At 42.2% G+C, this 15,196-nt stretch overlaps 1 long non-coding RNA gene across 3 annotated transcripts; it reads right to left on the reverse strand.

Moving 5' to 3' along the window:
* Positions 1-1,536: 1,536 nt before the first annotated feature.
* Positions 1,537-14,899, reverse strand: LOC106849454 (uncharacterized). Of its 3 annotated transcripts, none has more exons than XR_015803610.1 (4): positions 14,697-14,899; positions 13,610-13,661; positions 11,490-13,464; positions 1,537-4,248 (listed from the first exon to the last, which is right to left on the reverse strand). It is a non-coding gene; the product is annotated as an uncharacterized LOC106849454 (long non-coding RNA). The 3 variants fall into 3 exon arrangements; XR_001402617.2 differs by having other exon boundaries at positions 1,544-4,248; positions 12,551-13,464; positions 14,697-14,897; XR_015803609.1 differs by having other exon boundaries at positions 1,544-4,248; positions 12,551-13,464; positions 13,571-13,661; positions 14,697-14,897.
* Between the last annotated feature and the right edge of the window lie 297 nt (positions 14,900-15,196).

A 15,196-nucleotide genomic window follows, 5' to 3' on the forward strand; every position in this document is an offset into this window, starting at 1 on the left:
TCTCTCTCCTGGGATCTACTGCCTGCTAGGATGAATTCCACAGAAGAAATCTAAAAACTCTGATATTCTATAGGGATGGGATTGCTCAGGTGATTTTATTCAGCACATTTCAATATTAGATGAGCAAGATTATTGTGTTCACCCTTATGCTATGTCCAAAAATGCATGTGTTAATTAAGGTAGCTGATTAAAAACATAGCTTATTTCCAAATTTCAGAAACACATTTATCATCTTCCATTACCCAAAAAATAAATAAATATAAGAAACGAAATTCCTATCAGATGGAGTTATGATAATTCTTAGACAAACATTTTCCTTTATGAACTTATATAGCTCTTTTTATATGTTGCAACATTTTCCCATGTAAAACGACAGCCAAACCTCTCTGTTCACAGCACAGTGACAAAACCCTGCCAGGATATTTAGGTGCAGCAGCCAATGGCCAGGAGAGAGCTGGGCCAAGTGAGGAGGCTGTGGACAGAACACCAAACACAAATATAAGAAAATGGGAATATGGGAAAAATCTGTAGAAAATGGTGTTGCTCCACCAAATAGAAAAAAAAAAAAAAAAAAAAACAACCCAAACCCACAGCATTACTTTTTTTCATGGCTCTGGTTTATGGGTTTGAATGACAGTGGAAAAGAATATTGGGAAAAATCAGGAGTAGCCTATAACTCTGAGTGGGTATTCCCACCTTTGGAGATTGTTAAAGTACAAGTTAGATCATCTTAAAATGAGACCAAGAAATGGATGAGACAATTTTTACAGCCCATCAAGACATTCAGGTGCCTCTGCCTAAACAGATTTCGTAGTCCATAATAGAATTATCTGGACTGTGAGGAGCAGGGGGGGTGGAGTAAGGCCAGCACAGGATTGTTTCCCCAGCCCCTCTGATTTTACTCCCTGGGCAGTGTGGCCAAGTGATTTTTCTCTGCCTCAGAGGTTGGTTTGGAGCTGACAGCAGTGAAGTGACTGACTGCAACTGCAGGGCTCATGGCTCAGGGCTGTTTCTCCAGCATTACACTACTGGAATATATCATAGACCATGAAAATAATTCATTTTATCTTATCCAAGTCAATCTGTAACTCACTTTTATCCCTTCACCAGCTAGATAATTGGTTCTGGAAGTGCTTCCAAAAACCCATTTCATATCTTGGCCCATGCTCTGATAAAATCCAGATGAATCCCAGCTCCTTCTCAACCCCTTGACTCGTGGGGAAGGAGGAGAGCAGGGGAGCAGATGCTCAGCAGGGCCAGGTGATGCCCAGGCCCCCAGGGCATCATCTGAGCCCCAGTGAGCTCCAGGGCCCCCCTGGTGCCCTCCAGGTCACAGCCTGGCACCCACAGGGACCTTCCCGAGCTGCTGTCACCTCCAGTGGGTCACTGGCTAAATGCCCTGCATGCTGAGAGACTCCCTTGTGATAAACTCACCTGGAATTACCTGCGTTTGGGTTTCGTTTTCCAATTTTTTTTTTTTTTTTAATTTAAGTATTTACTGGAAAACAAAGAAAGAGGAGAAATAATATTGCATTACAGACTATTAGCAAGACAGCTATAGCAAACAGCAGAGCAAAACAAGTTTATGTAGAAATAACTTTCCTTATAAGAAACTTCACATGACGCACAGCAAAGTGAAAAAGTTGGTTGGTTGGAACTCTGATTTCATTTTCTCCTGTAAAGAAAAAATGAGTTCATTGAAATTTCTGACTTTATTATTTCTTTATTACTCTCATATGGCACAAATTCTCCGGTCTTTTAAGAAGAAAAAACATTAATTTATAATTCCAAAATCTTATTAACTTGTCCCCACGTTTGCAAAGACTACAGGGATCTTCTCAAATTTTCTGAGGTCTCGTGAGCATGCAATGGTAAAACTACAAAAACCAGATGTTCACTATGGCACACGATATTCTGATGAAAAGATTACACATTCATTCTCAAAACACTTCACAGATGAAGGTTTGTGAAAAGAAAAATCCAGCTAAGAGATTTGATATCTGGATACTGCATTTCCTGAAAAGCTACCGAGGGATTTTTTTTTTCCCCAGTCATAAGAAATCACCAATATAAAATATCCTTTTTTAAAAACACGTAATTTAAATTAGAAATCATTTTAAGCTGTTGGATTCTCTGTTTTTGTTCAAGGGGCACTGAGGCAATAAAGATGAATTACTGATTACTGGGGCTGAATTATCAAGAATGAAGCTGAGGGGACTTTCCTTCTGCACAGGTAATATTAATTGTTGGCAGTTAATGGCAGAATTATAGGTTCATTTTGGTTTTATATAAAACTTTATTCAATTAATTGAACCACGTGCACCGTGTCATAATGGGAAACATCAATAAACTCTAAGGGAAATTTCATTTCATTTCTGCTCTGGAGGTTGCTGTAAGAGCTTGTGCAATTCAGCTCAGATCCAGCTGCACTGCACTTGGCTGCATTGCCTGGCTTTGTTAATCTTAGGGACAAGAGACCTTTACCCACTGACATTTCATGGACTCTTTGTACTCCTTCAAATGCAAAGGAAGTAAAATTATAGAGGTGATTCCACCACTTATTTTTGTCTGTATCACAACACTCGGGCAGAAAGGGTTGATAGAACTGGTTTTAACTCGACCTGTCCCAGGTTTAGCTCATCTGGGCTCACTCCAGTAGCTGGACAAGAGCAACTCTGCAACCAGTGAGGAATAAGCATTGGAATTCCTTTTTAACACCTCTCTGAGCCGTTTGGTTCAGCTGCCTGCCTGCAAAAGGCACGATGCACAGAACAGCTCAAAGCAGGCTGCTCTGGGGAAAGCCTTGAACCTCCCAGGACTGATGGAGCTCTGATATGAAATACAGCACATTCAGAAGCTGTGAAAGAGCTGAGGCTGCTGAAAGAAATGTTCATGATGACAATAAAAACCAGTTCAAGCCAATTTGTAACACTCAGAAATTCTTTCAAAAGGAGAGGCCAGTGAATTTGATTTGTGACCGTGTCCTGGGGAAACACTGAGCTCATTGGGGGCTGACACATTCCACTGTGACCATCACAGCACCGACTCCAGATCATCACATGCAACTTCTGGGCAATGTTTTCAGATGCACTTTATCTGAATTTGCTACAGATTATGTAAGTGAAACAAAAATAAGTGTTGATTTCCTGTAAGAACAGCAAAATGAAAGGTTTTCTTCATAAGCAGACAGATCAGATTTTGAGGATAGAAATTATTTCAACTCTATTCATTTACTCTGTTGGCCAAACTCTTCCTCCCCACCCAGCCAAGGACTCATGCCAAGCTCTGGATAAATCACTGGCAGCCATTTCCATGACATGGTTGGCTTGCAAAGGCTTGGGAGGAATTCCAGCGCTGAGAATTCAGCTGCAGGTGGAGGAGCACGATCTGGAATAAGCAATGGCATCTCCACACGCTGGCATTTGCAGTCTCTTGTTCTGGCTCACAAAAACTCGTGCAATCATAAGCACTCGGTGTAACACTCCATCACTGCAGGCACAGCAATGTGACTGAAGCTATTGCCTTGACTTTGCAGAAAATCCTCAGAAGTGGCAAGCCCTTAATCAATTCATATTTTGTTCAGTTGGTGTCAGCATTCCTCAATAGACTGAAAAAGGTGCTCCAGTTCCATCTCCTGATGATCAGCTGAGAATGGCTCCAAAACCACAAAAAGATGCTTAGCTCTAATCAGCAGGACCCTCTGTTCATTGTGATGGATGAAGGTGGAGCTGGACAGCAGTTGCTCAATATTTTGGAATGTCTCTGTATGCTGGCAAATCTGTCTCTTCGGATGCTCTTTGCTACAGGCAGCAAGGCATTTGAATTCCTGCTGACTTTCCTAAAGCAGTTTTTGCTGTAGTGGTTAAAGAGGGGAAGGCTCCCTTCCCTCCATCTGCTTCCACTCTCACCAGTCCAACCCCAATACAACGTGTTCGACCTTTTCTGCAGGATTGCACTGCTGATTCCTGCCCACTTTGTTATCCATGGAGGTTGTTATTTTGGTTTGTTTTTGGCAAAGCTCCATTGGCCTCCAACCTGGACAGCTGTGTGGAGCTTTTCTCTCTAGATGAAGTTTTAAATCGATATAATCTTTGTTTCTCATGTCCTGCACTGTGGTATTAAGCTCCTCATGTTCTGATATGCTGGCAGATGAAAATCCTGTTTCCAGGTTTGAAAGGCAGCATTCATCTTTCTTTGTGTGTCATCTTTATACATATTCAGGCTGATTCTGTCACTGGGCCCCTTCCTCTGCAAACATAAACAGCAGAGAATTGATTTAGAAAAGAGATGACACTGAAATGCTTTATCTTGATTTTAGCCTCAAAGCACTTCAGTTAAAATGCTTAGCACATCTCAGCAAAAAAAGGAATGACGCTCCCTAATTTTCATTTGTGAAATTGAAAACTCTGGACAGTGAAAAATGGTGTAGGCAATAAAGGAGCCTTCATCGAGATGATGATTTTGTTCCTAAGCACAGCAGGCCCACAGTGACAGATAATGGCACACATATTGGCTTTATGGCTGCTTTTTGTCTGGGATTTCCTGTTTTGTTAGCTCCAGGATAAAATGAGTGTCCTCATGGTTAAGACTCCCACAGCCCTGGCTAACTTGAGGGACACTCTTAGCACGTGCCCCTGGATGCAGGGTGTGCTGCATTTCCTGGGATATTTCTTCTCTTATATTTATCTATGTACACAAAGAGCAGGATGGGAATGCTGGAGCAGCTCTCTTGACTCTTTATTCCATCACACCCATCACTCTCATTTTACAGAGCCAAGCAGGGGAGATGGAGCAGCTTCAGTTCTCTTCAAGTTCTCTTTGTCACAAACTCTTTTAACAACTTTCTAACCAATAGCAGAATATTAAAAGCTGACAAGTGTTTGCTCAGGCCAATTAATAAAGCTGCATGTAGATCTTGCTGTGAACAATGCTTGCCTGTAATAGCTTAAAACAATGGATAAATCTTCATTATTAAACGTACAGATTTCTATTATCTTGCTTAACACATTTTCCTGAGGTCTATCTCTGCACAGCTCACAGCCCTGCTGTTCCTTGTCCTTGCATCTTGAGCATTCCTGCATTTCTCCATCCTGAGATGCTTTCACACAGCTTGCTGAGAGTTTTACACCTTTTCTGTTTCCCACACTGAAGGCTTCCCAAGCCCTGGCTCAAACAAGCTGGGCTTTCACAGAGCAGCAGTTCTGTTCCACACCAAACCCTCCGAGGTGAGAGCCAACACGCAGAGGTGATCTCTCTGCAAAGCAGAAAATGTTTGCAACAGGGCAAAAAGCTACTCTGGATCAAACCCCACTGTCCTGGGGCTTGTAGCTCCTCACCAAAGCCCAGAATCCCAGGTGGAGGAGGAGCTGCACAACCTAGAAAACAAAGTGACTTGGTAGAAGAAGATCTAAGCCCAAAAATCAGGGTTTGCCATGAAGGTTTGTCTCAATGGGAGAGGTCAGGGAGGAAAAAACTTGCCAGGTTGCTTCCCACCATCTCTAGCAGTGAGATTGTTGGGACAGAAATCAGCAGCAAGGACCTGTCCTTGATTAATCTCTACATGGAAATGTAATGGCTACAGTGGAAGTTTATAGTGTGGAAAAGAAACCACCTGTGTTTGTGTCTAGACAAATAGAAATACCTTAGGGGTTTTGGTTATTTTTTTTTCCTGAATTGTAGAGGATTAAGAAGGACTGTTTTCATGTCATTTTGGAAATAGCAAATCTTGTCAGATCTTATCTGGACTGCTGGCAAAATCTATAATGCTTATTGTGCTTAATGTGTAACTTAAGAACTTAAAAAGGGGTACAAGTGTTTGGAAACTAATGCTAATCTAATACTAAAGTAAAATTGAGTTAACATTGAAGAATTTTCAAGTCTCACTAACGCCTCAGTCCTTAAAATGTCTTTCAAATTCAAAGAACTTTAACTGCACTATGAAGCAAAATGCCCAGGAATTGGCTTCTACAATAAGAAAAGTAATTTTAAACTTTTAAGGGAAAATACTGAGGCCTAGAAATGACACAGCAAAGAAATTATGTTATCCATGACAGGAAGAGCAATCCAAGAGAAGACCCTCGGTACAGTTTATAACCATGACTAAAATAAGCACAAGAAATGGAACATGAGAGACATAATGGTTCTTTTCCTGCTCTAAATCCTGCTAGAACACATTGATTGTTTCTGCTTAACCTATGGGAACACAACTGTGCTGTTCCTTTCCCTTGTACATAAGGTAACAAAATTGATGTGACAGACTAAAGTACAATTCACCAGAACTCATTTCCAACTAAGAGTTACAATCTTTACAGCAACTAACATTTTTATTTCACCTGTTTGCCATGAAACATGGCTTCAGCTCTTTAATTACAATATCCTACATATTCCCTCTCTGTAGCAGTGATAATCATGAAAGCTGGACCCTGTTTTCTTAGGATCATGCAGCAGAGGCCAGGGGACAGGCAGCAGTCAGAGCCCAAAGCAAAACCCCACACTGGGTCATGTACTCTTTGATATAAATTGGGATTTATACTGCTCAGGGATCTCATCAATACACGAGAAATAAAACCAAGTAGCTGTGACTGGCCAAACCCAGGGCTCCAGTTCCTCCAGACTGTTCAGATTCCAGTCCCTGAATCACAAACCAGATCCTTGGGCTGGCCCTGGCCCCTGTGCAAACAACGTGCAGGCTCCTCTTCCCACGAGCTTCAGCTTTTGCCAAAACCTTTAGGGAACAGTGTGTCACTTTCTGGAGACTGAGATGAGGGATGAAACTGCCACAAATGAGCAGCTCCAGAGGAGCACTGTCCCTGGAGAAGATGAGCCAAGGAGCCACACTCCATTTGGGATGAGAATTCCATCACGACATTTCCCGAGTTCTTTGACTCCCACAAAGCAGAATCTGTGCCTGGCCCTGAGCTGCTCACTGGCCCTGAGCTGCTCACTAAATCCCCATTCTGACCCCTTCAATGCAGTGCTGCCCACTGATCCAACCTTTACACAACATTTATGGTCCCTGGTGAAACTATGGGAACACAACTGTGCTGTTTCTTCCCCTTCTACACAAGGTAAGAAAAAAGGAGGATGGCAAAAAGAGTCAGAAATGTGTTCTGGCTATAAATAGACTCCTTAATTGCTTAGCACGCTTCAATTATTTCATTGCACAATTACAGCTGTCAGTTCCTCAATGCAAAGAGCCTTTCTTAACTGCTAATCCAGAACTGGGATTTAAACAACGCAGCATCAGGAATTTCTGCGTGCAGCAAAACACAACCAATTATAATCAACACTGGTGAATTCTAATTTGACATTAGACATAATTAACTCCATGAGAAATTACCCCTATAATAACATTCAACAGGAAGCAAAGGCATCTTCAGAGACTCGTGCTCCCTGTTAGGTGTAGTCACAAAGTTCCTGTTGGCTCCCTGATTAAATACCTGACACAGAGGAATTTTGGGTAGCCCAGGCATCTGTGGTACTAAATTCTTCCAAGCAAAAGACTTTTTCTATCATCCTCTGCTGCTGCAGAGCCTAAGAGGATCCAGAAGATTCCTAGAATACTAGGGAAGACTGAAGAGAGCCTGTGGCAGAAAATAAATCTTTATTTTGGACTCCTCAGTCCTTGACATGAAAGAGGAAGGTGAATTCAAGTATGCTCTTGAAGTTCTGGCAAACTTTCAGCTTAACATCAGGAACTGAATGTTCTCTTCAGTTTTGAGAATTCATCTCCAATTTTAAGGCCATCTCCTGTCTTGCTTTACTTCTGACAGAATGGTTTAATCCTGGTTCTCTCTCTGCCTGAGGACATGGTCACTCAGAGGCTGCTTGTCACAGCAGCTGAAATGGCAGCTTCTCAGCCTGGGCTGCTGAATGGGGAGATCGATTTTGTGGAGCAAATAGTCCCTCTTGTATCCAGGTCCTCTCCCTGCTGTAATCTTAGCTATCCTTGCTAGAGCAACATTAGTTTAGAGGTCTTATTTTAGGTGAAAAATGTGGCATGAAATAGGAACTGTCCAATGGGCTTGTTCTGTTCAGCTCAGCAATTGAACAGCTCAACTTTCATTCAGCTCTGGAAGGTCAGACAAGCCCAGTCAAAGCCAAAGGGTCTTCTTGTGCCTGGTGGGTTGTGCCTGGTCAGGCAGAAACAGAACAAGATGGAGAATTGCATTAGACAAGGCAGCAGGGAGGGGAGGAGGAGGATGCAGCAGCAGTGCTGAGTCCTGGGGTTGTGCCAGATTGCACAACTGGCCCTGCTTCAAAGAGCTGAGTGGGACACAGAAAATCACTCCCATGTGGCAGCTCTGGTGACAGTGGCTCTCAGTGACACAGAGAAATCTTCCTGAATTTCATTACATACACACTGGAATTGTTGGCATCCTCCACTTTTGTGCACCATGGAATTTCTTCATGTATTCCACATATACGCCATGGTATCTCTTCACTTACATTCTATAGCTTGAAAAATATTATCAGAAACCTTCAGGATGAAATCCTGGGCCCAGTGAGGTTAATTAGAGTTTGGCCATTTGGTACAGGAGAGCCAGAGTTCATATTTATAATCTTCTCATTTTCTGTTATCGTGCATTCTTTTTCAAACTTTGCTTTTTCCATTTAGAAAGAGCTCTTAGGATAACAAAGCAAACATCCCGTGGATAGAGAAACCTGACAAGGAATGAGCCTCTTGTGCTAAAAGCAATCCAAACCACTAAATTTTTCATTAATTAGTATTTCTCAGAAAGTTTCTGATTAGCCTCCCAGCTGTTTCCAACACTTCAGTCTGAAAATCCAATAAATACAAAAACAAGTTTTCACATTTTTAAAAGCTAATGGCTCACAGCTTCTAGCTTCTGCATAGGCCAAGATGACCAGAAATAAACTGGGCAAAAAAATGAGCAAGGAAAGCAAAGGCAAGTTCCATGAGGAGCCACTTCAGAAACCACAAATGAGAAAAAACAAGATAAAAATTAAAGCCCTGTAAAACTGTGCCCATCATCCTTCTTGATGAAGGACTGCTTTGTACTGTCACTACTACTTTTTTAAGGTTAAGATGCTGTTAGTACCATATATATATGTCCATATGATAGCTTCAGTGTGGCTACTAAAGGTAAAAATTAATCTGTGACCCAAAAAGTGTTTTGGACTCAGGTAATTCACTGGGAAGCAGACATGCTTACAGAACAAATGTAGGAAAACAAAACCCTGACAGAAGCTGTGAAAAATAACCCATGTGACATCATATTGCTCCTACAAAATGAAGCCTCTTTGTTAACTTTGCTCACAATATTGTAATTTGCAATCAGGGCTGAGGGGGAAATGCACCACAAACATTCTCATTTTTTGGTCCAAAGCAAGGCCCATTCCCCGACCTCACCTTCTTTAATAAACACACAACAAGAGTCATATTTAAAATAACAAATGAACACAGCACTTCACTGCACACACTGCCATCCCTGGGGAGGGGAAGAGAGCACAAACAACGAGTGGCAGATGTTAATCACATAACTCAATGCTCTATTGGAAATGGGTCAGCAACAGCAATGAAGAGCAGCCCATTGGAACCAGGAAAGGCTGGAATAGAAGTGGAATAAATTATAAAGAGCTGTAGCACCACTGAAATGTGAGCAATGCATTTGGTTTGTTTCTGGTAGATGAGAAAGTTTGTTTGAATGTTTGTTTTCAGTGGAAGGTAACCTCTCTTATCTGGACAGCTCGAGTCAGAATCAATAGTTAACTTTGGAGATGACAATTAACCAGACATATCTCACACGGAGATGTGGTTAAAATCACTTGGAGAGGGAAAGCAAATAAGAAATTAATTGATCTTTTTAATTGCATTTTTTCAAATAAATGCCCTAAATGCCCTTTGTGTGGTCATTTTCATAAAGTCACAGAGCAAAACCAGGCAGTTTCTTTTCACAGGGTAAGGAAAACCTTAACAAACAAACATCCAAGTTGTTGTAAGGACGAGTTACATGAGTCACAGATTCAGCATTGAGGAGGAGTTAAAAGCCTCCAACCCATTTACAACAGGGTATGAGGGTTCATCTTGTCGAAGGACCTGCTGCTTTAAACAGCTTTTCACCACCAGGGCAGCTGCTGGTCTTGCCCAGGGAAATCGGGGTGAGACTGATTCCAGCCTCAAGGCTGAAGAGGGGGATCTGAAAGGTGGGGAGATCTCCCCCAGGCGTGGGGAAGAGAGGAGCTGTGCCACAGTGGAATTTGTTCTGCTGGAAGAGCCCTTCCAGGAGCCTGCCCCATCAAACAAAGCTTGTTATATTGTCCAAGTATCAAAATAAAGCTTTTAGGGATGCCTTTACACTCAGCACTTTCTGTTTCATGGTCTGGAGTCACAAGTACTTTGCCTAAATGCAGGGTCACAGGTAGGGAACACGGAGGAAACTTCATTTTGAAAGTGAGTCCCCAAGCTCTCCTGCCATGACATGGTTAATATTCACTACATAGCTGTTTATATCATTTAAATCTTTGGTGTATTTTATTTTGTATCACAGTGTTGGAGTAGATTGAAACGACTCATATTAGTCTTGGTAACTATTGAGAAAAATGTCAAAACAAAATGTGCTGGAATTCAAGAGGGATTATAAATACACAGAGGGATAAGATAGGAACTAGTTTAAGCTTTAACTATCATATGTCATAAGTTATTTTCTAGTGGGTTGGAAATATGCTACTTTTTTTTTTTCCTCTTCTTTTTTTAGTGCAGTATTGACACAAGGGAAATGTCAGAGTGTAGGAACAGCTCAGGTTGTTTAATGGCAGTTCTCTACAAGGTTCATAAGGGGAGGGAATGCAAGTAAAAAAAAAACTAGTAAAAAGCCTGAACCCAAAACCTCAGATGATAACAGGCTGAATTCTGGAGAGCAGGTAGGAAATTTAAAACTAAATTTGTATCCAAGCACAGCACAGCACTACCACTGTGGATCCTTCCTCAAAGGGAAGGATTTTTAATGCATTGTGTGCCAAATCCTTTATCTACCATATCAGTGCATGCAAGCTGGCACATGCCAAGCTCAGAAGTTACTGAATTGCTTTAGTTCCAAACCTAAAATGTCTTTCTTGGGGTTGTGTGAGAAAGTGCCACGAGTGTTTGAGCTGATGCACGTTTTTTCTGCTTGTGTCCACCTAAACAAATCCCAGACAGAACCCAGCTCCCATGCAAACCTCCTGGAGTAAAAATCCCTGCAAAGATCTTTACTGGCTCCAGCACTTGGGGTTATGTGATGAGAGAGGCTGGGGCTCCTGCAATAAAGCACAGTAAAGTCTTGCCATAAAGCACATTTTCATGACGTCAGCAGGGTCATCTCATAAATCTCTTCCTCTAAAACATCAAAAAGAAAACCCCTGTGGGAGACTAATTGTGATTCTAGATGAGTAATTTGGAAGAGGGGGGTCTTAATGGTGAGCAAAACATTCCAAGAGATGACAATAGCCTCGATTCCCCCCTAAATTAATTGCCAGAAAAGACTCACCCAAGAAGAAATAACTTCTATTGTTATTTCACTCCATGCTAAAGAAGCAATTGAAGATGAAATCATGCAGATCTAAAAGACAACCAAAATTTTTACTGATTCAGATATCTCAGTTATATCCTCTGTCCTCTGTTTTCCCTGCTCTGGCATTCTTATCAGTGGTGTTGGTAGAATCTTCAGTAAATGGTTTTCTGTCAAAAATCTCAAGCAGTTCAAGAAAAAACGCTCAGAGAAGAAATAATGCTCGAGGTTGGAGAGAGAAACATGAATGTGAGAGTTCAGCATGGAAATAAATGAGAAAAAACCTCAGAACAATCTGAGGTGACAGCAGGGCATTTATTCACAGCTCTTGACTCTGCATCAAGGAATCTTGGGGGGAGGGATTGATAAAGAAAGGGGCAAACTGAGCTGGGAATCATGAACTTGGTTGTGAAAACATGGAGTGGTTATGCTTGAGCACATTCAAATCTCTTCTGCTCTCCAAACAGCAAAACATTTGTGGAAACAGTGGAAATATGTTTTTATTGAATGTGCCAATTCATAAGAACCCATGTGAAGCCCAGTTCCCCATTTCACATATTAACAGGCAATATTTCTACCATATCCTAAGCATTTTCTTTTTGCCTTAAATACCAGGTAGATTTTCTGACCACCTAATAACAATAACAAACACTCCCTGAGCTCTGTTTGGTGTTGTGAGCAATTCTCTTTCCCTTCTCTTATCACATCACCTTCTTTCTTCATATGTATGAAAATATTTGTCCTTAAGAATGATTTTCCAATTCTCCCTCAAAAAAGGAACGATGCAGAGAATTGTCTGCAGCTCAGGTAGGTGAAATTGCTGTAACTTTAAACAAATCAGCTCCAGCACCATGGATGTGCTTGGCAGACAAGAATCATCAGTAGTGCCTGCACTTTCATCCTCACTCGAAGTTTTCAAATGGAGGGACCATTAAATAAAAATAATCCACTTGGTAAATATGCCTTCAAGATTAAAAAAAAAAAAAATTCTCAAAATACGTGGATGTTCTATGACAACAATGAATGCAACAGAAACTTACCTCGACAGCCTGGGGGACAGCACTGCTCCAGGGTTATGGAGGCATCTCAATTAGCAATTTAACACATCCTAAGGCAACAGGATTTTGGAAATAAAGATACAAACACAGGACTTCACCATTCTGTCTAATTTCCTGAAACAAGCCATCAGTTGTTTACTGAGCTTGTCAAGTTTCCATTCTCATAAAATGAAGCTTCCACAAGTTTTTCTTCATAATTCCAAACACCATAGAAACACAGAGCAGCCTTTAGGAAAAAGTGACAACTGGATCCCATCAGGTTTATGATCACCACCAACCCCCCCAGACTGCTTGCTTTATCTTGATCTTGTTTTCTCCAAAAAGAACATTTTTTGTAGTATTTTTGCTCTTTCCTCCATGACTACATGCTCTGAGGACAGAAACTCCTCTACTGAGTCTAGAACACATCCCAGTATGTCACTTAATAGCTGTAAAATCTATTTATATCAATCTCACTTCTGTGACAAATCCCAGTGGTTGCTGTAGGTCTGTCAGTGTAACTGCAAACTGAATATGCTGCCAAGTCACACCATACTCTGAGTTCTACAAAAGATTATTTCTTGACCAGTTTCCTATACTGTAGGTGCTCTTCACTTGCTCATATCGTGTTTTAATTCAGGAAAAACCCCTGATCCAAGTCACTGAGTCAAATTCTCAGAAGAAATGAAAGGCTAGCAGCACTGCCCTGCAAGGACACACACTGTGCTCACTGTGTCTCCCAAAGGACACCTCGGGCTTGCATGGCCTTTGCTCCATTCAGTTCTGAAATTTGTCTTGAATCCTGAGCAGCAGAGTTCTTGTTCAGTTTCCACATCACTGTCCAACTTCTGTTTATCTGGAAACCACCTCGTTTTGCTGTTTTCTGAAAGGTACTGGGTCCCAACTCCTTGGAATTACTAATGAGAGAGAGAGTTATTAGTGAAACATGGCTTATCAATTAAAATAATGCATAATTTGGTTTTACATTTTTCATGAACTCAGTAATGAAAAATGATACAATACCAGTTTAACATGTACTGTTTGGCTAACTCTGCTGCTGACCTTTTATCTTCTCTTCTGCAGGGAGACTTTGCTGACCATCTCCATGGAGAAACTGAAGGACAGAGATAATAATCACATAACTGAAAGGCAAATGTCTCGACTTTGGCCCCAATTTGTTTTATTTTAATACAGTTATTGCATAATTGCTTGCAAGTATCTTTTCATTTCTCACAGCTCTAAGATTTATATCACCCTGGTTAGCTGGCATTCACGAGATACACAATGCTCATAAAAACTGATAACAACATGAACAAAAAAAATGCTGGAGGGAAAGATGATTTGATATCTGAAACTATTGATTTATATCTCTGCATTAATATTCAAGAAACATGCAAAGGAAAGGGCAGGTTTCTTTCTAAAGCAGCACTGGTTTCTGTGAGGGGATTCAGAGCTCTTCTCTCCCCCAGCTCCCAGGGGGCTCCTTACAGGAATCCCGAGTGGGGAGAGCAGAGCCTGGTGATGCTGAACAAAGTGTTCTCTGTCTCCCGTGCACATACAAGGTGTTTGCTGCCCTTCTTCCTCTCTAGCTGCTGATTTCAAAGCCCTGGCTGCTTTCCAGCTCGTGCAGAAGTACCAGCCCCTCCTTTGGATCTTAGACACGGCCTGAGTGCACCTTGGGCTCTCCCAGAGCATCTGGATGCCTGAGGCTTTCTGAGCAAATCCTTCTGTGGCTGAATTGTACCCAACTGTTCTGCAGGTAAGACTGCAAATAAACACCTTGGATCCTTTGGCACCAGCAATGGCAAAGTGTGCTCCACTCCCTTGTGGAATTTCTCCACAAGGGGCTTGTGATCAAATTCTGTAACTATCATGTGCAAAGTAAAACCATTAAACATTATTTTAGACTGATGCCAGAAGATTCCAGCTTTCACCCATGTCCATTTATGATGTAATTTATCGAGGTGAAAGCCATCGAGGTGAAATTAATTTTAGAAAAAGTCTCATAAAGTTACATGACGGCAATAAAATAAAAGAAAAATGCGCCGTAATTGAGAAACTCTGCTCGAATATTAAGAACACCAGAGTGGGGAAATCCGAGATGCTCCTCCCACAGCTGCAGGAGCTCAGCTCTGTCCCACTGATTTACCTGTGCTGCATTCTCCAGCTCTGTCTGTGGCAGTCAGGTCCCCACTGGCATCAATGAACCCGTTCCCCTGAAGCCCCTGACAAGCTGAGTGAGCCCAGTGAATGTTTGCTCTGCCCCCTCTCCTGTCCTGCAGCAATTGCAAGGCCAGCTGAGGGCTCCTGGGGACAGCTGATGGCTCCTGGGGACAGCTGAGGGCTCCTGGGGACAGCTGATGGCTCCTGGGGACAGCTGAGGGCTCCTGGGGACAGCTGATGGCTCCTGGGGACAGCTGAGGGCTCCTGGGGACAGGCTGATGGCTCCTGGGACAGGCTGATGGCTCCTGGGGACAGCTGATGGCTCCTGGGACAGGCTGATGGCTCCTGGGGACAGGCTGATGGCTCCTGGGGACAGCTGATGGCTCCTGGGGACAGCTGAGGGCTCCTGGGACCAGCTGAGGGCTCCTGGGGACAGGCTGATGGCTCCTGGGGACAGCTGATGGCTCCTGGGACCAGCTGAGGGCT

This window comes from Sturnus vulgaris, chromosome 5 (assembly GCF_052056855.1).
Source record: "Sturnus vulgaris isolate bStuVul1 chromosome 5, bStuVul1.hap1, whole genome shotgun sequence".
Classification (NCBI taxonomy): domain Eukaryota; kingdom Metazoa; phylum Chordata; class Aves; order Passeriformes; family Sturnidae; genus Sturnus; species Sturnus vulgaris.